Source organism: Grammomys surdaster, unplaced genomic scaffold (assembly GCF_004785775.1).
Source record: "Grammomys surdaster isolate TR1022 unplaced genomic scaffold, NIH_TR_1.0 126066, whole genome shotgun sequence".
NCBI lineage: Eukaryota > Metazoa > Chordata > Mammalia > Rodentia > Muridae > Grammomys > Grammomys surdaster.
In genome coordinates this window covers 2,985,399-3,012,393 of record NW_021620876.1, presented here as the reverse complement: position 1 = coordinate 3,012,393, position 26,995 = coordinate 2,985,399, and the positions used below count along the sequence as shown (strand labels likewise).

General features: G+C 35.4%; 1 pseudogene; it reads right to left on the bottom strand.

The window, feature by feature from the left end:
• Nucleotides 1-12,471: 12,471 nt before the first annotated feature.
• Nucleotides 12,472-26,995, bottom strand: part of LOC114610970 — a 15,817-nt pseudogene continuing 1,293 nt past the window's right edge.

Sequence of the window (26,995 nt, the reverse complement as noted above, 5' to 3'; positions counted from 1 at the left end):
TGTTGAGGGACATCTGGGTTGCTTCCAGCCTGTTCTTACCCAATACAGTATGATCTTGTGTTCTCTCTCTCTCTCTCTCTCTCTCTCTCTCTCTCTCTCTTCTTTAATTTTCGTTTTGTCTACTATATACCCACTGGCAGAGTCTTCAAATAGGCAGCTCATTCAGTATTTCACCTGTTATTAAACATGTTCCTGCCTCTATCACTATCAGCAAAGTGATGCACATCAAACTACATAATCTTCTCAAAGTCATTGCTTGTTGAAACCAAAACCCCCTCTTTCCAGTTGTGTTGTTTACTCTTTGAATTTTACTTCTTAGGATTTATCAGTAGTCTCCTTATTAGACTGGCTCTTCTCTTTTCTATTTCTTTTCAACCGTAGAAATTCCCTGCAGAGATCTTAAGTTTCTTTACATTGATAGGAACACATTGCATTTCTAACCTTTAGATACTTCTGTGAATCTGAGTCAAGATGTGCTACTTCTAGCCTCAGAAACTGCATAAATTCTATAGCATCTCTTCCTCAAATTACTACCTACTGCATGTAACTTTTCTTGCTTAGCCCCATACAATAAGACTGCGAGCTAGCCAGTAGTATTTATTTATTTATTTATTTATTTATTTATTTATTCATTTATTCATTTATTTATTCCCCAATCTGCTTTTATGCCATTTTAATTACATGCCAGTATTAAGGTCAGCTCTAGGTTGAGGAACTAGCAATACAATAGATGCAAATAGTCAAGGAACAAGCAAGACCATAAACACAAATAGTCAAAGAACAAGCAAGGCAATAAAAAAAGTCCCATGATCACACCCATGGTCACTGTTTCTAAGGGCTTATCAAGATGACCAAAATATCTGAGCCTACTTCCCTGTCCTGGCCCAAAGTCATTTTCATGCCTGAATCCTACTTTGTTCTAGCCTAAGATTTAGATTCCTGCCTAAAACTGTATAGTTTCTTATCAACATATTAGTCAACATATGATTGCACTATTCTCTTTTATCAATAAGTTAAAACTGAGTAAGCATATATTTTCTATCTTTAGGTAAAATTTCTGGTAGAATCAGGAATATAGCTCATTGATAAAGCATGTGCACTGCACTCAAACTCTGGAACTGTCAACATTCTAATTAAAGGCAGAAGAGTGTTCTAAAGATCCCTATGTGCTCTTATTCTTAAACTACAAGGGATACCATTTTAATTGGCACACAGACAAGCATTGACAGAGTATATAGCATAAAAGTTTTTTTCCTTTTATATTACCTTTCATACTTTCTACATTTATCAAAGGGAAGAACAAACTTTGGTGCTAATTTGTTTTTACCATCACTTTAACACTTGTTAATCTTTTTATCTCTTTGTGAGGCAGAAGGGTTAAAATATAACCTTGTTTCACTTGCATTTATTTAAGTTGCCATCTGCCACAGTAAGGATGCTAGCTTGCATTTAGGTTAATAATATTATGCATTTATCTAATAATTCCTTGGACACAAGCATAGACAAATTCAAAATATATGATAAAAATACTGAATTAGGAGCAATTCCTGGAAATAGAACATAAAAGTCAATCCGAATCATGACATAATCTGGGAGACTTTGCTACTTTACCCTAAAATTAGATTTCGGGTTTAAATTACAAAACTGCTTTCACCCCTATTGTTATTTCAGTAAAGTGATATTCTTGGTTCAAAACTATGACTTATGGCTCTAATAATTATTAAATGCTGTAGTCTAATACCTTGACACCTGTGTAATGATACTAAAAATGTATGATTTTATAAAATTTCTACAGAAAGCAATGTATTTTACATGGACTAGAACAATTATGAAAGCATCTAAGAAGTAAAAATTTCAATGACTTCCTTCCTTCACATCACTTCTTTATTTCTGTTTTATTATTTTGGCATGAATTAGGACACATGACACATGTTGCATGTTCCAAGGACAGAAAATTTATGTACTTCTAGACTGATGCCTGGAGTGCTTTGTGGACTAAAGCAAACTCATATTTCAGCTTGTTCAACCATGTGCTTCATTGCCCATTCCCATCTCTGCATCCAAGACCCCTTTATGGGCTCAAGGAAGGGGTAAATGCAGTGATGATCACTGAAAAAAATCTCATGAATAGCCACCACCCACTAAGTGAAACACAGCTTCATGGATACTGACATTATCAGGGTAGATTTAACTGTTCTCCCAAGCATAGATATCTAATACTAGCAAGGTGGGCTGTGCCTTTTGCCTCTCAAACTGTTCCTTTCTTTGGCACTCATGAGTCATCCCCATCAGCAAGATTTTGTGCTTTTATATGATGTGATTAGCCACAGTGGTTCATCTGACTTTGACAGTTTAATTCCCCCTGAACTTTCAAAAGAACAATTTAATTGTCTAGGAAATTATTTTTCTGCAAGCATGCATGGTCTTCTTCCTTTTCTTTCCCTCTGATTCTTTTCCTTTCCTTCTATTTCTTGCATTAGTGCACTTTCCTTCATCGTTAAGACTGCATATCCCTGGAAAGCAGTGCTAACACTTTGTCCCTTCTAACAGTGACAGAAACCACTAGCTTTGTAACTGATTCCTCTATCCCTAAATCCTTCTCTCCTTATTTCAAAGACATTGCCGATATTTTTATTACATCTAGTGATTAAGATTTTCATTTAAAAAACAAATTAATTTTCTTTTGTATGTGTGTGTGCTTATGTGAGCATTTGCCATGTGTGTGCAGGCATCCATGCAACTAGAAGAAGGTGTTTGATCTCCTGGAATAGGTTGTAAGCCACCTGACATGGGGGAGACTTATATCCTCAAGAAAAGCAACAAACATGATTAACCTCTGAGTTACCTATCCATACCACTTCTTATTTCATTACAAGGTCCTAGAAGTAGATGCTATTCATTATTGTTTAGCCTATATATGCATTTTTGTCAATAAGAATGAAAATAGGTGTGAGACACTAACTCTCTGTGGTTTTAGTTTGCAGGCTGTTAATGATATGTCATATTGAGCCTATTTTCATAAATCTGCTTGTCATTGTTTCATTTTAGAAAATGTTCATTTGTTCATATCTAGTTAGTAAATTGTCTTACAGTTTGGTTGTTATTTTTTACATTTCAAATACTCTGTCAACTCAAAGACTTTCCAGTTTTAAAACTTTAAGTAAGAAGAGATTTATTAAGCATTTGTTTTGTTCCAGGTGTTCTAACAGGCTTTCAGAGATTAGTTGATATGGTCCTCTCAAAACCGAATTGTTTCCCCTGTTCTAAAAATGAGGAAATAAAAGGAATAAAAATCTGCAGAATTTGCAAATTTTCTCCTACACCGCAAAGTTGTGGAACTCCAGATGTTCAGTCTCCAAAACCCAGGCTCATAACCACAATGCAATTTCACCTCGGGAGAAATATATCATGCTTTGATTTAATAATACCAAGTAAGGTCTGCTGTATTCACTATTGCTCATCTGTCACATCTCTCCCCCAGGGGCATTACTTTTCCTAGATAGAACGTCTAACTTTCTTGAAACCCCCATTATGTAATCGTCATTCATTTATTTCCATCTACGTAGACAACTTGCAAAAGCATTCCTTCTAAAACTTTAGCTTTTGAAGCTCAAAGAAAACTCAGTCTATTGCCAACTAACTTCAGGTTCAGTAACAAACAGGGAGAACATCAGTCTCCACATGAATAACTTTTATAGTTTGTCCATTAGAAAGTCCAGGAGTCTGATGACCAAGCACAATTTGCATCTGCTTCCTCAGCAGACCACGCCGTAAATGAACAGCCCCCAGCAGTTACAGTGAAATATTTAGTATCTAAGCAGGGAGTAATATGCAGGCAAATTATATGCACTGGAGAAATGCATCCCAGGAAATGTTATGGTTGTGCTTGATATTAGAATGTATTACCCTCACATTTGTCTTTTCTTTTCACTATAAAACAACAACAACAATGACAAACAGAAGAAACAATTTTTTGTGCAATTGTTATATATAAATTTTAGAATTGCTGTAAACCATAATTTGAGTTGAGACTCATAGCTTAATATATTTTCCATTTCTCTCTTTTCATATGTGTGTATACATATATATACATATATATATTTAAAATTACATGTCTTATATAGAACAAAGAATATGAAAGCTAAAATGTGCTCATGAACACTCTGAAATTGCTATTTTAATGTGCACGGTATTAAAGTTGCTATATATATTTCAAATTTCTGGTATATAATTATTATTAATGTAGCACAAAGGGGAAGCCTATGACCTAAATATCAAGTCTGGTTCATGGCATATTTTAAATAAGGTACAAACCCAGAATGCCATTCATGTTTCTAAAGTTTCATAAAAAGAACAGATTGGAAAGAAAAAGGCTATGACAGATACTATGTGACCTGCATATATTAAAATACTCACAATAAAGTCTTATTTAAAAGTTTTACTTGTCCACTGATCTATCTTCTAATTTTTTTATGTTTGCAGTGTATATAATTGCATGATTTTTTTCTTAGGGGTTCCTAACTACTTTATAGTTAACTCACAATGCTTTACCATTCCCCTTACAGTATGTGCCTAAGGAATTATAACACTAGGTCATTCAGCAAATTCATTTCACATCTTTCTTGAACTAATTTTTTTAGTGCTGAAGAACATTACTTTAGGAAATGTCACCATGGAGCTATAATCACAGGGTTTTTCTGCTTCTTCATATCAACCTTAAGTCTCTAAGCCTGATATCATTTTGTATTGGATTTAATAGACGGATGGACTAGATATATACTTTTTTACATATATTTTTTTCAGATTATGATATACTTACAATATTTGTCCCCCTTCCTTTCCTCCTTCTCACCAATCCCTTCCAAGTACAACTTCATGTTCTACTTGAGATTCATGGCCTTTTTATTGCTAATATATATGTGTGTGTGTGTGTGTGTGTGTGTGTGTGTGTGTGTGTGGAGAGAGAGAGAGAGAGAGAGAGAGAGAGAGAGAGAGAGAGAGAGAGAGAGAGAGGGAAGATAGATATAAATGTGTGTGTGTGTGTGTATGCATGCATGTGTGTGTTTATGTTCCTAAATATAACCTGCTCAGTGTAATGTTACTTGCATGCATTTTTCAGGGACTGAATATATGTTATTATAGCTAATTGTTGTGTTTTTCTGAGTAAGACTAGTTCTCTCAGTCTCAGCATTCTTTAGTTGCCTGAGGTTCTTTTGTATGGTAAAGGCTTGAGGGGTTTTCTCTATCCACTTTAGAATGGCTATTGATGTTATCCTTGCTCTGCTCATGTTTATTCATGTTGATGAGACTTTATGGATCTAACTGAAAAATATATCTCACAGCAAATTTTCTGATACTCTGGCTCATGCAATCCTTCTGCTACCTCTCCTGTGCCTGTGGGGGCAAGTAATCATAGGCTCTGAGAACAATCTGTAGTGTCTAGCCCACCCTTCCTGGTAGACATATACAATGTATATGTCTACATATACAATGTACATATCTGTATATACACATAGACATAGCTGTGTAATCTCGTTCATCAATGACATTTGTTTTATCTTTAGTCACAAATGAAATGCAGCAGTGAAAGCTACATTACTTTCATGCTGTTTCTTAAGAAACCTCTCTGTCTATGCCTTGTATTCTTGAAAGGCTTGTTATTTGAGTACTTCAATTCAAAATTTAAGAAATTCTCAGTAATAATCTCAAGCAGATCTCAAACTGAAGTTCTCTTCAATAGCCAGCATGAAGTGGTCATCTATAAATGATTCAAGTACTAGCCTTGTTTTTTAATAATTGCTTGAGCATCTAAGACAATAATCACCCATCAGAACACAGTGACCTCCAGATCCATGAGAAATTTTCCCAAACTGTCATAAACCTTTAAGTTTGTCAGAAGTGTGCTCTCCACATATAGTCTTAGAACACGATGATCTTCACATTCCTTGAAAACTTTCTCGAGGTCATCTTGTACTTTCCTTTCAAAGATCTGGAATTGGCTCTTTCTCAAAGAAACATTGGTTTCCATCACTGAGAAGTTGTCTAGAAACTAAAATCGTGTGTTAGAGCAGCTTATGGCTATTTCAGTGCTTTATTTTGAGATTCTCTCATAGGACTGGCCTAAAACATAGAAGATACTTCTTTTTAACTACTTATATGTAACTTACTAAAAGTTCTTACCAAAGACTTTACATTTTAGAGGGAAACATAGCCAATGCCCCTCATGAGTTTATAAATTCCATCCTTATTCATTTAACTGACCAGTCTTCTAACTTCACACTTGGTAGACATCTCCTACACTATTTGTATCTAATTCCAAACGTTGTCAAAACAGCACCACTGTATGCATCCATGTCTTCTATGGACTCTTGTCTTCAATGACCAACCCCTGTATGCATCCATGTCTTCTATGGATCCTTGCCTTCAATGACCAGCCCCCTTATGAAAATAAGAAGGGAAAGGGATTTGGGGAGAAGGGGAAGGAGAAAAAAGATAAGAGGGAAAGAAGTAAAGAAATAAAATATGTTTTTCAATGATGATTCTGAAGAAAAAAATTTAACTAACAAACATTTATTTAAATTGAAAGTGAGGTATAAGAAAGGAAGTATAAGAGTGATAGCCAGAATAGGCTAACAGAGGGAAGAGATGACCTGACAACAGCAGCTTGCCACAGAGCACTTTAGTTGAGCTTAAGGGCAGAATCCATATAAGAAATAAAGAAGAAAAAAAAAACTCTTTCAAAATAGAGAGCATTTTTTGGGGTGGAATATGAAGATATGTCTGGTACTGTTTTAGCAATTAATAATCATTAATTGTGCAGTACATATACTGCACTTGTACATTTGTGGTGCAGAATGTGCATACTGATTAAGTTGATAATACATTTCAGTCTCAAATGCAGTAGCTAAACTGTGAATCAATGTTCTGCACCCAGAACAGCATTGGAAGTTAAGTTGAGCACTGATTATATCAGAAATTTTTTCATCTAGTAAATAAAACCAGAAAATATTTGAACAGTGTTGTTTAGCTTTCAAAAAATAAATCTCGCGGTCCTACTCATAACTACATATGCAATCTACAGTTAAAAAAGGTAACATCATAATAGATACTACCCTTCTCTCAATATCAGAAAAAGAGATGAGCTTTGAAAGAAAGGGAAATACAGTGAGAAAAAAACCTTTATTCACAAACTAGCATTCTTTTCAATGAGCCTAATATGGTTTAAATAAAGAAAAGGGGATAATTACCTTTAATTCCAGCATCCTGAGCACAGAGTCAGGTAGATCCTTGGGACTCGTAAGCCACTCAACCTATTTGAATCAAAGAGTTCTAGGTTCAGTGAACGATTCTGTCTTAAAAAAATGAAGTAAAGGGCTGGTATATGGCTCAGTGGTTGACACTGGCTGCTCCTCTGGAGAACCTAGGTTCAATGCCCAGCAGCAACAGGGTAGCTCAAAACTGTGTGTAACACCAGTTCCGTTATACTAGGCATGCATATGGTGCACATATCAGTGCATGCAGGCAAAATACTGATACACATAAAATAAAATAAATAAATCTTAAAAGAAAAAATAAGGCAGACAATGACTGAAGAAGACACTTTACTTGACATAGATCCTTAATGTACACAGGGCACACATGTGCATATACAGATGCAAGCACACATGCATATACACATCAACATATATCCATATATATATATATGGATATATATATAAACTTTTGCATATACATATATGTACACATAAAGATATGACACACAGACTGAAAAATGAAAGTTTTTCTAAATTCTCCTGAGGCAATCTAATTGCACAATTCTTTAAAAATAAATTAGTACTGAGAGTGTAGCAGTCGGAACTGTGCTTCACAAATCTGAATTTTGATTGGTTGTAGATTTTAATGGTCTCCATTGTAAAGTTAATGAAATTGTAATATTTAGGGTACCTAGAAAAATGCTTTAACCAAGGCCACACATACACATGAAACTAAAGTATTCTAAGACAATAATTTTAGTAAGTGATTCAAATATAATAGTAAGACATTGAAGGGGACGTAAACCATGGTAGGCTGAGCCATATATGATGGTCTGATGGTCAGAAATACATACAATCTATAAGCACTTACTCTAACAGTACATAAATCTAATGCTCCATCCAAGATTATATAATTTAGTTTGGTATAAAAATAATATGTCACCTAAAACAAATTCATTGTAAATACAACATGCAGTTGAGAAAACCAAAGAAATGATCAGAGTTAACTTAAAAAAATGGAAGCTAATACAGCTATATTGCTAAAGAAAGTTTGCTTCCAGATGAAAGACAAAGAAAAATTACAGTAAGACAGAGATCACAAAGGAACATATCTCATTATGTTCTAAGTGATTAGTCACAAATGCAGTCATCATACACAGCAAACAAAAGCCAAGGACTAGGATAAATCACAATTGTACATGGAAAGTCAACATGCTAGTTTCAGAAACTGTCAAAACACATAGGCAGTTAAAAGACTATCTGTGAGATCAAAATAGCACAGTTCACAATCTGACCTAAGCAGATACGCAAAAATTGCAACAGAATGAATGCCAGAAGGCACATTCCTTTCTTTTGAGTATAGAACATTTTCCCAAATTGGCCACACTGCTGTTCAAAGAATTTATTGAAACATTAAAATTGTTCAACCCACAGTCTCTGACATGATGAAGCTACACTACGATAAAAAATCAAAATATACATCAGCCACTACCAGGAACTAATTCAATATGGTTCTCATGAATGTGTCAGTTAAAGAAGAGAGAAAAAAACGAAAAAAAAAAAATCTAAATAAACATAAAAGTGGGATTCAGTTAAGAATGAAGCTACTTACTTAAAAGCTTAAAATTCTTCATATACTCACTTTGCTTTCAGTAATCTAAATAAAGTTATTTATTGAATACTTTTTCTTACTAACATTATAATCTGATGGAGAAATTGGGAAAGAATTGTCTTATATTTTATTCTTTGAGTTTTTATTATTAGTATCACTGAGGTTTTTGAATGCTACAGTTAACAATAGCACACATATTGAGCCTCCCCACGAGTGAGATATTACAGGCCAATTTTGTCACCATATCCCCAACTATACTACCATATTTACACTTTTAAGTTGAATATGTTTTAAAAGGAGTAGTTGAAACACCTTAGCAGATGGAGATCACTACAGAAAACCACAGGCAATACAAATGGAGAGTTGAGTTCTGGACGCATCTACGAAACAACCCCTGCATCCAAGGCTCAAGGAACATTATAGAAGAGAAGACTTGGAAAGTGTATAAGTGCCAGAGGATCAGAAAGCTTGCTGTGAGATTGCTATTTCTAGTAATTTCAGATGCTACACCCAAGAGCGTCAGCAACACGACTGCCTAAAACCGAGCTGAACAGGGACAAGAGACACACTGAAGTCAGCACAGGGGGAGCCCTGGAACATTCATACAAGTATCACCATACAGATTGAGTAGCTTATAATTAGGAAAAAGAGATATGCATGTAATGTCAGTTAATACAAAAAGGCCATGAATTTGAACAAGAGGAGGGATGATATATGAGCAGGTTTGAAGGGAGGAACGGGAAGCATTAGAGGATGTAACAATATTATAATCTCAATGATTTGTAAGTGTTGAAAAAAAGATCAGCTGAATTGGGTTTTCTACACTTCTGTTTTAAAAACTCTAAATAATAAGGCCAGAACTCAGAGAGACAAGTAATAGCTGTCATAACTGGAAGTAGTTTTCCTTTTATCTGTCTCACATAAAACAAATCAACAAAGAGCTGATTTACCTAAAAAGATTACTAATATTACTCCTTTAAAATGTTAACAAATAAGATGGAAAACACAAATTAATAAATAAAAGGGTTGGAAAAATGAAATCTTATCGTGTATTCAGTGGAATTATGTGATAACATATAATACATTATCCCATAACCAGACAATTTACAGGAAAATGAGCAAAATACTGAAAAACGGACATTTAATAAGCTTTAAGGAGACCAAAGTCAGAGCTCTGGATCTTCCTAAACATGTCAAATAACTCAAGTACATCCTTACTACCCTCTGATAGTGGAAAGCCTGGAACCATAGCTCAAACAGCAACTCTGATTAATTTTTCAAGACTAGAGGAAGAAATTCAGTAATCTTAGTGATAACTTTTTGAGAGTTTTAAAATAAGCCAATTACTGCTAACTTATTACACTATGATAATATGATAATCTATATGAATTTTATAGAAACCAATAAGTGATACTATTCAGAATTTCAGAAAATAAATTTGAAGTCAGTGAAATATAATGCTATTTTACAATAAAGCATAAATACATAGAAATTAATCTACTGAAAAATAGACAAAGATTTAAATCATAGAATAATGTAGAGGCATCAATAATCAAATAATTGCCTTGTGATAATAGATAATTAAAAAATATAACATACATATTATCAAAATCAATGTACATGTTGTAAAGAAACTACAAAAATTATCCTAATGTTGTAGTACCCAGTAATTAGGTCTGTTTTAAAAATATACAGAAATTAAAACAATGTGACTTTAATTCATTGATAAAAACTGAATGAGAGAACATACAAACTAGATAACATCAGAAGAAAGATGAAATACCAATAAAGATGAGATATTTCCATAAGTCTAGCAAAGCAAATAATTGGAAAATAAATCGTATTGCTAAAGGTGAAGTGTTCTATAAGAAGAGTGGAAAATGCTGAAAGAGTAATGAGAACAATGGGTAAAGTAGAAATGATTACAGTTATAAAACAAGGTGGGAATCTACTTTAAAAGTGACCTTACTCCCTAAAGCAAAACTCTTCACAGGCTGTCATGTGGTTTGACATTAATTGATATGAATTAAGGAAGAGACATGTGGTATATGTTACTTAGACCTTACCCAATGTGCTATAGCAATGGTTCTCAACCTGTGCTTCATGACCCCTTTAGGGATCAAATGACCTTTTGACAGAGTCATCATATAGATATTCTGCACATCATCATTCATAGTAGTAGAAAATTCCAGTTATGAAGTAGCAATGAAAATAATGTAATGGTTGTAAATCACTTCTATGTGAAGAACTGTATTAAAGCCATTAGAAAGAGTGAGAACCACTGTGCTATAGTAGTCTACGAAAATTTACTTTGATAAATTGAAATAAACACCAGAAGTCCTCCTCATTCACAAAAGTCCTGAAAATGTGTAAATCTAATGTGACATGTAATAAAATATTTCCTTTTAAGCAACTGCTAGAAAATTAATCTAAAACTACCTTTAAACTACTTTTCTAGAAAATTATATTTAAGAACTAAAAATACTGTTCAACTGGAAAATTTATTTACATAAGTTATGCTGACTACATTTCAGTATATTCCTGTTAGAATATTAGATAAAATTTAGAATTAATACCCTAAATATTAAAACTACACTTCATGTACATATAGATGAGTTTTTTCAACACCTGAAAATTATTATAAAAATTCAAAACACCGTAGTGCACAGACTTGAAGCATTGCATTTGGGACAGTGACAAGATTAATATAGCCACTATCACTGCTATGATAATACATAGTTTAGAAAGAACTATTAAATGAGATGTAAAAATTGAATTAACATAATCAATATTCCTGCTAGCAAGTTTATCTACTTGATCTGGAAAATCAATATATTAATAAAAAATGACATTAATAAGAATGCCTGTCTATTTAGTCATTCTAATTCCTAGGTAAAACAAGAGAGAATCCACTGAAAAAAAAACAGACAGATGATAGACACATAGATGGATAGACAGATACAGAATTTGTTTTAGTGAATTTGGTTTTTTGATTCAAAAATGCAAATATTTTAATGTTTATTTTATACTCTACATCCAGCACTTGAAGAAAGAAAGCGATTATGGTGTTTTAAAAATGCAACTTCTGGAATAGAAACAGTTCTTCATGATTATACTTCATCAATACCTTAGAACACACATGGGCGCTGTGAGTACAATATGAATACATATGAAAAATAATAGGAAATTTCAGTTTAATATACAGAAATTCAAGTTGAAATGTCAGGACATTGATCAGAAGCTTTCATTAAGTGTTGGTACTGTGTGCTGCTTCATTGTAGACCAAGGTTCAGGGTAGGCTAACTGGAAGAATGCTCTCCCTCTGAGAACATGATCCTAGAACCTGGGTACCAAGCACTCCTGGAGAACTAACTGGTCAGCCTTTGAGAAGTCCCTAATAAGGATAGTTACATTTAGAAGCAGGTAGCCACTTTTAGAGAGTCAAAGCCCATCTTAAAATTACAAAGCCTGTAGAACAGTATTTAAAAATACAAGCATGATACGATTTTGCCATTCTATAAATAATTGTCAAGGAATTGGAAGGATTCCAGATGAAGCTCTTTTCTGGTATGAGAAATTTTGCAGGAAAAGCAAACATGGGATGGCCTACTTATGGGCCTTCTTGATGTATTCTTTGGAAGCTGTTGGACTTGGCTTGATTGTAGGGGTCTCTGATGTCCAGTTGGCTGGGCAGATTTCTCCAAGAGTCTCCACAAACACCTGCACTAAAAGTAGTATTTCTCCACACCACAGCACATATGAGGTCACTGACACTCAGGTGCTTAATGACACCATTAAGGTCAATAATGAAGAGGTCTCTGAGTACAATGCCAACACCTCCCAACAGCACTCCACAGTCTTGGGTTCTTTGCTTAGTAAAATCCCACAACAGTATGATGTTCAATTGGCCCAATGCACCATTTTTCTTTGGCAAGTATCATTTGTTGAAGAAGTTATCTTTCTTATGGTGTTTATTTCCACCTTTTTTTTTAAAAAAATAGAAAGTTAGGTATCCATAGATGTGCAAAATTTTATCTGGGCCTTCAAGTTACTTCCATTTATCAATTGGTGTATTGATTCAGGCAAGATGACTGAAGTGGGAATCCACTGAAATTGCAACTACTTCATAGTTTATGTCATGAAATTTGTTGGCTTTGTCACTGAAAGCAGTAATATCTGTAGGACTCACAAACATGAAAGCCAAAGAGTAGAAAAAAAGATTTTTCCTTAAAGTCATTGACAGCAGCAGTGCGCTTAAAATGCTAACTGTAGGACAGCAGGGGCATGGAATGAGAAGCTGTTGCTAAAAGTGAATTTTGCTTGTGCAGACGCAGACCACAGTATGTCTGTCATTGACAAGTGGATATTAGCCCCAAAGCACAGAATACCCAAGATAAAAATTCATAGACCACATGAACCTCAAGAAGAAGGAAGACCAAAGTGTGGATGCTTCAGTCCTTAGAAGGGGGAACAAAATACTCATGGGAAGAAATATAGAGAAAGAGTGTGGAGCAGAGACTGAAGGAAAGGCCATCCAGAGAGTGCTCCACCTGAGGATCCATCCCATATAAGGTCACCAAACCCAGACACTGTTATGGACACCAAGAAGGGCATGCTGACAGGAGCCTAATATAGCTGCCTCCTGAGAGGCACTTCCAGAGCCTGACAAATACAGAGGCAGATGCTCACAGCCAACTATCAGACTGAGCACAGGGTCCTTAATGGAGGAGTTAGAGAAAAGACTTAAGGAGCTGAAGGGGTTTGCAACCAAACAGAACCCCCCCCCCCGCAGAGTGTACACATGGAGGAACCCATGGCTGCAGCCTCATATGTAGCAGAGGATGGCCTTGCTGGACATCAATAAAAGAGGCCCTTGGTCCTGTGAAGGCTCAATGCCCCAGTGTAGGGGAATGCCAGGGCAGGGAGGCAGGAGTGGGTGGCTAGGTGAGGGAACACCCTCACAGAAGGAAGGGGAAAGGGGATGGGATGGGGGTTTGGGGGACTTTGAAAGGGAATAACATTTGAAATATAAATACAGGCTGGAGAGATGGCTCAGCGGTTAAGCACTCTGTTCTTCCAGACTTCCTGAGTTCAATTCCCAGCAACCACATGGTGGCTCACAACCATCTGTAATGGAATCTAATGTCCTCTTGTGGTGTGTCTGAAGAGAGCAACTGTGTACTTACATACATAAAATAAATATATCTTGAAGAAAAATGTAATGTAAATATAGAAAATATCCAATAAAAAAAGAAAGTCCTGCCAGAAGCAACAGGCCTAAGAATTGCTCAGAGAGTAATACCCGGAGAAACAGTTTAGTGCAGAGTAAAAATTATTGGTCTCCTTGCATACTTTTCTCCTACTTGCAGACATCCAGTTTGACAAGTACCGTTTATTGAAGATGTTTTTTCTAGTGTTTATTTCCACTTTTTTTCTTTTTTAATAAAAAAATAAGTATCCATAGGTGTGCAAATTTTTATCTAGTTCTTCAATTCCATTCCATTGATCAATATGTCTGGCTTTAAGGCAATATCATGAGGGTTTTATTACTATAGATCTGTAGCACACCATGGAATAGGTAATGGTGATACCTCCAGGGGTTCTTTTAGTTCAGAATTGTTTTAGCTATCCGATTTGGTTTGGTTTGGTTTGGTTTGGTTTGGTTTGGTTTGGTTTGGTTTTTTCCAAGTAAGTTGAGAATTATCCCTTCAAGACCTGTGAGAATTGTGTTGGGATTTTGATGGGGATTGCATTGAGCCTGATTGCTTTAGGTAGGATAGTCATTTTTACTCTGTTAATTCTCCCTATCCATGACTATGGGAGATCTTTTCAACATGTTATATCTTCCTTAATTTATTTCTTTAAAGAATTGAAGTTTTAAATCACACAAGTCTTTCACTTGCTTGGTTAGAATTACCCCAATATAATTTATATTATTTGAAGTTATTGGAAAAGGTATTATTTCCCCGATTTAAACCAAATGATCTAATTCAAATGGGGCACAGATCTAAAGAGATTTCTCAATAGAAAAAAACTCAAAGGACTGAGAAACACATACAGAAATGTTCACCACACTGATCCATCAAGGAAGCGCAAATAAAACTACTTTAACAGCACTAGTGACAGCTCATTCTAGCAAGGATTTGGAATAAGGGGAACACTCATCCATTGCTGGTGAGAGTGCAGACCGGCTCTGTGGAAATCAGTGTGGTTATGCCTCAGAAAGGTAAGAATTGATTTATTCCAACATCCAACTATAACATTCTTAGTATATATATAAAGGATGCTTCACCCTGCCACAAGGACATTTACTCAACCATGTTCATTGCTACTCTATTCCCAGTAGCCAGGAACTTAAAACAACCTAGATGTTCCTCAACAATGAATAGAAAAATATACTAAATTTACTCAATGGAATATGACTCAGCTCTTTAAAAACTGACATCATGAACTTTTCAGGCATATGGACTCAACTAGACAAAAATTATTCTGAGTAAAGTAACCTAGACTCAGAAAGATAATTACAGTATATATGGTATATATACATGTATATTGTGTGTATATGTATATATATCATATATGTATATACGTATATACGTATATACGTATATACATATATACATTATATATATATATATATATATATATATATATATATATTGAATGCACATCAAGTAATGATAACAAGGGTACAATCTGTAGAATCTGTAGACCTGGAGAGGTTAGGGATGAAGAAAGGAACATATGGATCTCCCTGGGAGGGAAAATAGTATAGATTTTATGGGTAGACTGAGGGCAGGGAGGACTGGAATGAGAGGATTATGTGGGGAATGTGAGAGAATAAAGGAAGAGACAGCTAGAATTGAGGGATATTTGAGGTGTTCTGTGGAAACCTAGTGCAGTCAAACCTCCTAAAATATATGAAGACAATCCTAATAAAGACTCCAATAATGGGGAAGATATGGTCCCAACTCTCCATCTCTTGTTACCAAATGAAGCTTTTAGTACCTGGACTGGGTTACATACAGTTTAGATGTGGCCAAAGGGGCCCCATGGAACTCCTCATGCTGTTTCCAAGACAGTAGGTTGCTCTCTAGAGACTGAGAACATGACACCATTGTTAAAAACAATGACTCCACAACGCACTGAACATGGAGAAGGTGACCTTTTCCCCACCTAGAATCTTCACCCATATGTTCTAGTGTCTATGGTATAGGAAGGTATTCTGCAGGCTACCATAAGAGAACTGTAAACATCAACACAGCCACAGAAACTTTGATCTATAATGCTGTCCTGCCTGCAAAATATACTAGGGCAATGTAGGCACAAAGCTTGTGACAGTAATCAACTAATGTCTGATTTGACTTAAGGCTAATTCTACAAGATAGAACTCATACTTGACACTTGTTCAGTGACCAAGGGCCAGAGAATAGATAGATCAGAGACCTAGAATAAAACCAAATACTATAGGTCTAAAAAAACCTGCTGATAAAATGATTACAAATGCTATTTTGCTATTCTCATAGATCAGTGCCTTATTCAGCCATCATAAGAGAAGTTTACTCTTGCAGCAGATGGGAGCAAATACAGAGACCCACTCTGAGAAAGAGAGATAGAAACAGACAGACAGACAGATATAAACAGACAGAGACACAGAGAGTCAAAATTTATGATAGCATCTCCTACGTGAAAGTATTAGCATTGGTCATTTGTTTAAATATTTATATGAAAGTAAGTAGTAAGTCAATAAATTTCTTGAACCAAATAATCTCACACAACTAAGATTAACACCCCAGTAGAGAGCATCACAACAGAACACAAACTACCACCTTTGTGACTTTTGACAAAAGTATGCCACCTCGCTGGAAAACAAAACCAACAAAACAAAACAAACAAACATATATTTACACCTAATTTTCAAATTACTACACTGTAAAATATTAAGAGAGGAATGTGTAGAAGATGGATATTTCATATATAAGTGTTCCATTTTAAGTATCAACATATCATATGATGGCATAATGGAGTCATTTTCCCGGAGGGTTTATTGTATTTCTACCTACCATTCTATTTATAAAAATACTTCTTTCCTAGGGAAGTTTTCAAAGGACTGAAGAAATGTAATATATGAATACCTAATACACATGTAAGTAAGTATGAAAGTACTCATTAAAAAATAATTTTGCCTTTTTCATTTCATTCAATTATTTATCCTCCTGGAACACAAACTATACTTGTATGTGTATGTGTTTTTGTGTGTAAGTATATATATATATATATATATATATATATATATATATATATATATAGAGAGAGAGAGAGAGAGAGAGAGAGAGAGAGAGAAAGAAAGAAAGAAAGAAAGAAAGAAAGAAAGAAAGAAAGAAAGAAAGAGAGGGAGAAGTAGTTTTGAGTTAAAAAATATTTCCCTATAATTTGCCATCCCCCTCCCCCATTTTCATAAGTCTTCACTATAAGCCTTTCCACCTGGGTCAATATAAGTGGCCAAGAACACTGGGATATTAAGAGGTGTGTAACTACCAGAGTATGGGCACCCCTACATCATTTCAAGGATATGAGCATCATTAAATTGTATTGATTCTTCATTGAATTGTGCCTTACAGACAGAATGTCTGAGATAGTCTTCAAGCAAATGGAACAACAAATCAAGGTATTCTATCCAGGAAGATGTTGCCTGTTTTGTCTGTTATTAATCTCTGGCTTAAGCTTCCCCAATATTCCTTTTTTGTTTTTCTAAATTCGTTCTCTTTTACTCTCTCTGTACATATGGGTGAGTTCTTTAGATATATATCATATCTGTGTCATGTATAGTTTTTGAACATTCTCTATTTAAAAACACCTAATGTTTAGGATGTATATTGAATTCAACATATCCAATTCCATACATCACCAGGATCGATTGGCAGTGTGCATCCTTACAAACACCATCATATATATCAAAATTCTTTCAGATTGTCTCATACATTGAAGGTTGTCTAGAGTTCTGGTTATATGGCTTAGAACAAATCACTTTAATAATGTTCTTAACTTTGGAGCCTTATTATGAAATGATAAGTTTGATTTTCTGTGGGTAGGTTTTTATAAATGCTCTTAAAGTTCAAAAATAATAAGTGCTGGATAACACATCAATTTTGGATCAGAGAAATCTTTATTAGGATCCAAGTTTCATTATTTATTGGCTGTATAACCTTGAGAAAATTAATTGACTTCAATTACTCTACCTCAGAAGTGAAGATAATTATAGAAACCAACTCACAGGCGAATTTGAACAAGAATGCATGTAAAATACTTAGCCCAGGTCTGTTGGTTATTTGTCAGCTTTGATTATGCATATTCATTGTCTTTGTTTTTGTGGATGTCCTATTTTGTGATTCTTAAAGCACCTCTCACCAGAAAAGCAAGCTGCCTGCTTCTCTACCCTAGTTTGTCATTGTGCTTAAGCATGTACATTAGATGTTACTTTTTAGATATATTTTAGAATTTCATATATGTGTATACTGTATGCACATCATTATTTCTACCCATCTGTTTCTTCCTCCTACCCTCTGTTCCCTCCTAACTTTTTGGTATTTGTGTCTTTTTTCTATTTTCTATATACATTATGGCTTAATATATAGTTAGGATTTCTATTGCTGTAAAGGTGGGAGTCATTATGATCACAACATCTCTTATAAAGAAAAACATTAATTTGGAACTGGCTTACAGTTCCCTGGTTTAGTCTATTATCATCATGGTGGAAAACATGACAGCAAACAAGAATATATGTTACTAGACAGGTAGCAGAAAGTTTGACATTACAAACAGAACACAACAAGAAAAAACTGAGACACACAGGTGTAGCTTGAACATCTGAAACCTCAAAGGTTTTCCTAGTGACACACTTCCCTGAAAAAGAACACACCTACTCCAACAAGGCAACACCTCCTAATAGTGCTCTAAGGACAAATCATTCAAATACATAAGTCTATGGTTGCCATTCCTATTCAGACCACCACATTCTACTCACTGTCCCACATAGGCATGCAGCCATTATCATAATGCAAAATGCATTTAGTCAAATGTCACAAGTTCCCATAGTCGATCATAGCATCAGCACTGTTTAAAAGCCCAAAGTTCAGGGAGGAAACTAGGTGTGAGTGGATGTGGTGAGAGGAATGGAGGTTAAGGCTCAGTTGTGCGGAAGGGCATAAGACATGACTAGAGGGACGTGAAAATCTGCAACACCATTACCATAGCAACATTTAGGAAGAAAAACATGTAATTGGGACTGTCTTACAGTTTAGAGGTTCAGTTCATTTTCATCATGAAGTAGCTGAAAGGTCTACATCCTGATCTGAAGGCAGCAGAAAGGGACTGAAACGCATTGTGCCTAGCTTGAGGGTTTAAAACCTCAAAGATTGCCCTCAGTGACACACTTCCTCCAACCCAACCACACCTACTCCAAGAAGACCACACTTCCTCATAATAGAACTCTCTGTGAGTTTATAGGGTCCATTTTCTTTCAAAACACCAGAATGTGTGTGTGCACGTGCGCGTGCGTGCGTGTGTGTGTGTGTGTGTGTGTGTGTGTACTTTGCTGAGTCTATTTAGTGTTGCTTATATATACTTATGTTTCAGGTTGATCAAGGGATTGGTCTCTCTCTCTCTCTCTCTCTCTCTCTCTCTCTCTCTCTCTCTCTCTCTGTTGGTAGCCATAAGCTGCTTTAATTCTTCATCTAGACGTGCAGCTTTGTCGCTATTTTTCAGGTATAATTTATGTAAGCATAGTGTTATGATCCTGTCATGTCTAGAAGGAACAGTTTTCTAATCTGACTCAAGGTTCATTCACTAGGCAGAATTTATGTCTGGAACTGTAAATATAGTCAACTTCATAGCTGGAGAGATTACAGATCCTAGAAGAGAAAATAACCTATCATTTTCCTAAACCAGTATAATTTCTAACCGTATTATAAATGTTTATCCTTATACCCACAAATAAATGTATTTGTTAACTCTTATCAAATAATATAATTTAATAAGCAGACAAAGGCTTCTAAATTGAATCACAACAGGTCAAAATTCAGAAACTATGTAGCATGAGGTATCCAGCCACAGTTAGTACATTTGGTTGTTTGAATAAAAATGTCCCTCATAGAATCATGTTTGGCCCATAGGAAGTGGCATTATTAGAAGTTGTTGCCTTGTTCAAGTAGGTGTGGCCTTGCTGGAGGAAGCATGTAACTGTGGAAGTGGGCTTTGAGGTCTCCAAAGCACAAGTCAGTAGCCTCCTTCTGCCGCTGGTGGATGAAGGTGTAGAACTCTCAGCTCCTTCTCCAGCACTACAGCTGCCTGTATGCACCATGCTTCTTGCTGTGAAAATAATGGTTTCAATCTCTGAAAGTGTCAGCAGCCTCCTCAATTATTTTCTATTATAAGAGTTGCCATGGTCATGGTGCCTCTCCTCAGCAATAGAAACCCTAACTAAGACTATATACCTCCAATACAAGAACAAGAAGAGGAGACACCTGCTTCAAGATAATATAGATATCATCAATCATGTCACTAGAGCTAGTAGCTTAAAGGATAAAATTCTGTCAAAATTCCTTTGTGTGAGTTGAGGCAGAGGTGAAAACTATGTCCACCTTTTAGAAGCAGTTTGGGGAGTTTCACTAACATCAGACGTTCTTCACAGCTTATTTTTTACATATCCTTTCATAGATGACTTTGTTTCTTTTAAATAACACCCTTTTCTGCCCAAACATTCCATCTCATTCGTATAGTTTACAGCCAAGAACCTGCTTTTAATACCAGACTCCAAATGTAGTTAATAAGTGTAGCATAATCATTACATTGAAATATGAGTCTTTAAATGTTGATAATTGCTAAGGTGGGTAATGAGTCTATTGAACTGAAGATTACACTATTCTCTCTTCTGTTGGAATACTTTGCACTTCTGATGATCATTTTAAAATTTACATAAATACATGTTTCACACATTTGGTGACAGATGGAACTTGCCCAATTCTTTGTAATTTATATTTGAAACCAAAGATAATGGTACTCAGAGGAAATGACATCTTCTGAACGTGATACTTAGGCTTAATTTTTAGTTTGATGTTATATTTGCCACACCTAGAGGTCCTTAGCATCAGTAGTGTGACAGTATAAGCAATATAAGCAATGGCCTGAACTCATTCTCTGCCCTTTCCAATATGAACAATTAACTTTACCTTTCAAATATTCATATTACATGTGTAGTGAACTAGAATGTAAACTAAATTAATCATATGTAATTTCTAAAATTGTTTTGAGAATTGGGCTGGAGAAATGGCTCAGTGCTTAAGAAATTATACCGCCTGTTTTAGTCAAGGTGTCTATTATTGTGATGAAACACCATGACCAAAAATCAAGTTGGGAGGAATGGTCACTGGAGGAAGTCAGGACAGAAACTCAAACAAGATTGGAATCTGGAGGCAGGAGTGGATGCAGAGACCATGGAGGAACGCTACTTATTGTTCTGCTTCATTTGGCATGTTCAGCCAGCTTTCTCATACAGCCTAGGACCACCAGCCCAGGGAAGGAGTAGGAGGTGCTAAGGTGAGAGGAGTAAGGAGAAGAGGAGGAGAAGGAAGAGGAGGAGCTAGGAGAGAGGAGGGAGAGCAGAGATGTAGGATCGATGGAGAGTCACACAGATATGGAGAGCAGTCGCAGGTAACAACTTTTATTTAGGTTAGCTAATTGGGAACCAACTCTCTTTGTATGGGCATATTGTTACTGATCATTATCAAATATATAAGCTTTTGGATAATTTAAGCATTAGACTCTCATTTTCTTACTGGGCCCACTTGGATGTCACAGCCATCTCCCACACTGACGTCTCGTGGGTGGCAGGGCTGGTGTTTCTGGCTGTGCATTTCTAGCTGCAGAACAGGGAACATGGCGGCTGAGCTAGGCAGAGCTGCTGCAGCTTAGATAGTCAGCTTGACCACCGGCCGAATTTTAAATAATTACTTCAACAAATTGGCTCCCCACGTTGGCCTGCTTTCCACACCTGCATGGCTCTCCATAGCTCCTACATCTCTGCTCTCCCTCCTCCCTCCTAGCTCCTCCTCTTCCTTCTCTTCCTCTTCTCCTTACTCCTCCTCTTCCTCTCTTTACTCCTCCCACCTTAGCTCCTCCTACAGGAAGGCCCCACCCAAAATGGGCTAGGTTCTCCCTCACTGATCAATCATTGAAAAAAATGCCTTTCAGCTGGATTTCATGGAAACAGTTTCTCAAATGAGGCTTCATTATCTTTGAAGTCTCTTGCTTTAAGTTGACACACAAAGCCAGACAGTAGATTACTCATCCAGAGGATCAGAGTTCAGTTCACAGCACCTACATTTGGCAGCTCCAAACTGTCTGTTGCTCCAAGATCAGATATTTCTAGCTTCTAAAACCACCTACACTTGTACACACACACACAGACACAGACACAGACACAGACACACAGACACACACACACACACACACAAACTACACATTGAAAATTAATTAGAAATTTTAAAATATATTTGGAATATACGCTATTAATAAAGTTGGCTTTGTCAAGTGATACACTTGTAGTCAATGTATTTGAAGTTTAAAAGGTATTTAATTTTGCAAAGATGCTAAAGAAGATGATGTGAGATATTTACTTCAATGTTTTATTATATTTTGACATGCATATATATCTAGAGACATTTTTAGGTAAATAAGGTGTTTGCTTTGTCCAAATTTCAAATGTCCCTGTATTATAAATAACAAAGCTGTCAGCAATTTAGTCAAACATCACAGGAAGAGAGATCAAACAATATTTCTACAGAGAAATCCTAAATAGTCTAGTTTTGCAAGCTAGAAGACCTTTCATTTTAACTTTAGCAAATTAGTCAAATTTTAAGAAATTTCATATTGTCATTATTTTTGATGCCATGAAGAAAGACATCCTATACAAATAATTTACCTTGACCACTCTGAATGGAGATATGGAGAATTGAGAAATATATGAAGCATAGTTTTCAGATACCTTACCTGGCTTATTTCCATTATAAAAGCCTCCTTAATGATATACACAAAAGTTATCCTGGGATAGCAGATAGTGTTAAATTATATAAATTGATGTTTAATGAATAAAATACCTCCCCTTAGGAATATAGTTCCACTTTCAGGATATGTTGATGAGGTTGAGTAATCTACAGATGAGACTGACTTCTTGTGCCAGCAGTATGCTGATATGATGCTTTCAGAGAAAGCTCGAGATTCCATTGAATAGAATGGGCATCAGAGAGAAGGAGGTAAGAATATATGTTTGTATTTTTGGCTAAGAACTGTGTAAGCATAGGTTAGGATATGAATTCACTGGAGGAGATTTGCAGTGACACTACTCTGTCAGTGCATTCAAGTTGCTATTACACTTTAAAGAATTATCTTCCTTCAAAGGACTTTTAGCTCATGACTATATGTGTAGAAAATACAGTGCTTGCAGAAGGCACATGTGATACAATTTAAAGTCCACTCTGAAGGCCAATGATGAACAGAAGATGCTGTTCTTGATTGTTCCCACCGATGTAGATCTTCTGGTCTCGTTTTCCTGGGAGGTATCTAGCTCCATGGCAATCTTATCTCTCATTTAGGTCTCCTTTGGTATTCTGATGTCTTAGGCCATTCAAATGTATAGCTCTCTGATATAGGTGTCTAGATTCACCTACTGGTCAAATGCATCATGGTGGCATGGAGACATGCTGACTACAGCTTATGTGTATTTGCTCACAAACTTCATCATGAGGTTCACTTTGTTTTGTCTTTTTTCATGAATTTCATGACCTGCTTCTCAACTGCCATACTGATGATTTTCAACATTTTATTCTTCCATAGCTTCTCGTTATTGTATAGACAGTTCCCATACCTATGCAAATGCTTTTATTTCCTATCAGAATATAGTCACCAGCTTATGATAATATTTTTATAAGATATGAAAGGGTCAGGATTTACTTTCTAAGTTGTACCAGTCATTGGAAATGGGTTTTTCCTGAGAGGGGAAGACTAATCCTCCAGGAATTTCTCAACAAGATTGGTCTCATTGAATAAGGAATACTTATATTGAAAAATTTTTATGAAAGAATTGAGGGAGGCTGACATTCACACTACTGGGGGATGAATATACTAGCCAGCAAAAGGTCTAGATGGCAACTATTGATATCAAGTACAAGCCCTTCGATTTATTTCTCTATAAACATGTAGCCTCATTTTTTATGCTGCATAGAAGTCCTAATTTTTTTTTTTACCATAATCAACTCTTTATCGATGTTCTTAATTAGAAACTAGTTTCCATTATACTTTAGACCTACACAGATTTTCTTCTTTTTCTGTTATGCAATCTACTAGGTTATTCTCCATATGCCTTTCCCAGGATCTTCACATTGCACTGTGCTGCCTCTATTACAATAATTACTAAATTTGCATTACAGCTATGTCTGTGACTTTTAGCTTAAGTATTTGGTGACTCAGACTTGCTATTATTCAGGAGGAGATGGAATTATATCTAAAAGGTTAAATTGTCTCCTACCGTGGATAATTGAAATTAGAATGCTGGCAGTATTGCATTATTTAAATCCATAATACATTTATAATGCATATATACATTTCAAAGATCACAATTCAGGCTTTCAGGAGTTACTGTACTCTTATGGAGAAAGTAAGGACGAATGGAAATTTGAGGCTGGTAGCCTAGAAACCCCTATAGATTTCAGATGAGGTCTTTTGTTTTGCAGTGACTTTTCATTATCCTTCCAAATGAAGAGATCAGTAGCCAAATCACTTAAATTTCTGTGAGTTCACAGAAAATCTTTTGAGGTACATTTTTCTTTGACCTTTTACTGACAAATTCTATTTTTGTCATCTCTTAGTTTACTCTATCATTAAGATCTACTAAAAGAAAAGTAAGAAATATATCTTAAGAGGACATTTTTGTGGAACTTTACAATTTTACATTTATGATTAGTAGTCATTGTATTACAATAAGTAATCATGGCTGATTAACAAAGTCAGAGTTTCAACTGGATTTTAACTCTGGTAATCAGAACGATATGTGAAAATGGGAGTGTCATTTTGGTAATTCAACCAAATAGTGGTTAATGAACAAAGAACTCAATGCACAAATGTAGAATCTGAGAGTTTATTTTCTAACAGCAGTGGTTGGAAGAAAAAAAAAACAATTTCTAATGAAAGGTAATAACACTGAATAACCTGAAGTAAAACCACAGACAGCAACAACAAATCAGAAAGCTAAATATAACATGCTAAAGATTGAGGAGTCCAAGTTTCATTATTCCCATATAATGTGAGTGAATACTATTCAAGTAATTAATGCTAGATATTGTAAACAAACAACTTAAAGTAATCAGTGCTTTACACAGCTTAACACCATAGTGTTGTCTCATTCATGTATACTCTTTCCTTTACCAGAATGCCATTTATCTCCTGTGTCTCATTAATCTATACTACTGGTGATAAACTAATTGCCAAAATAAATAGACCCCCAAACATATCATAGTGCAACCACAGGTTAACTCTCATTCATGAAACAGCACAACAGAACGCATGGGCCACCTTTTGAGTGAGTGAACTGCTTTCATAGGGTTAGTCAGTATGCCAAAGACTTACAGCTTCCAGTAATGCTGATTTATTCTTGATTTCAGTTATTTAGGAGAGACATCCACCCCATGAGAAACAATGTTCCTATGGACCAGTTTTTGTAATTTTATGAATTAAGGTATGTAACCAAATATAGTTGCTAGTCAGGTTAGGAAGGGTGCTTAAATGTGACCATTGAGAGAATGTGAGAATGTAGAGGTAGACACTATGAGCAATTATTTCCATGCCTAGCCTCAATGTCCATCTCAAAGCATATGCCTTACAGAAGGAGTCTCATGGTATCTTTTAGTTGTATTGACCTTTGTTCTTAATAGAGCTAGCAAAACACCTATTTTAGTTCCTTGAAAATAGTCAAGTTGTTTATTTACTCTTTTTTTTTTTTTAACTGAGGTACCAATTCTCAGAACAGATTTAAGGTCTCTGAAAGCAAAAGCTAGTAGATCTTTGGGTCTGTGTGTAGGATAGGGGTTCTAGTATCTGATGCATGATAGAAACATTACGATCTTAGCATTGAGATTGTTTTATTTTACTACAGGGGAAAGCTATTAAAAATTAACTCATTAAACTCAAAATCCATAGATTTGCTAAATAGGCAATTATAAAGCTTGAAATATCCTCTAATAATTTCATATTTTAGAAAATTTATTGCAGTCCTGATAAAATGATGTCACATACTTTTCTGATAATAAAGAAAAAAGGACAGTACTCACAATTCTAACATTCTCAAAATGAATACTTAGAAGTGAATGGCTGCAATTTGATCTCACGATGAAGATTGTACAATGAGCAAAATAAGAACAAATGACAGTTCAGAATGACTAGTCAGTGTCACACAGGAGTGACAAAGAAGATCATTCTTGACAGATGAAAGAAGCAACATATTTGAAGATAAGAACATGTGTTAGTATTTTTCACATGCTCATTCTAGAGATGTAGATAGTTAAAGGCTTTATTCTGATTCCAGTAAACATTTAAATTAAAATTGTGGCTATGAACCTGCTAAGTAAGTTTCTTTAAAACAGGTGAATTCCATAATGACAGCAGATGCTGGTTAATTAAGGGGCCTGGATTATATCCATTTCAGATTGCTTTTTACCAAGGTATACAACCCACCTGCTGGCCCCACAATACTGTCATGAGATACCAATGAATGCTAGCCCACAGCACAATTGTGAACTACAGAAAATTGTACATTCAAAATAAACCTTTTTTCTTCCCCTTTGTTTCAATCTATATGGACTGTGTGGCTAATTGACAGTGCACAGCATGGACAAGTCAATTTAATGATACTACATTCTTTAAAAATTAAAAGCTAACCTATCAAAAGCACTAGTCATGCTGCTCCTCTGTTTAAACCTTGAAACATGGGCATAATACAAAGTCACAACATGAAACTTTTTTTTTTTTTTTTACAGTCACATAGTGGAAATTTATTCAGCCATAAAGGAAAAGTGAAATCAGA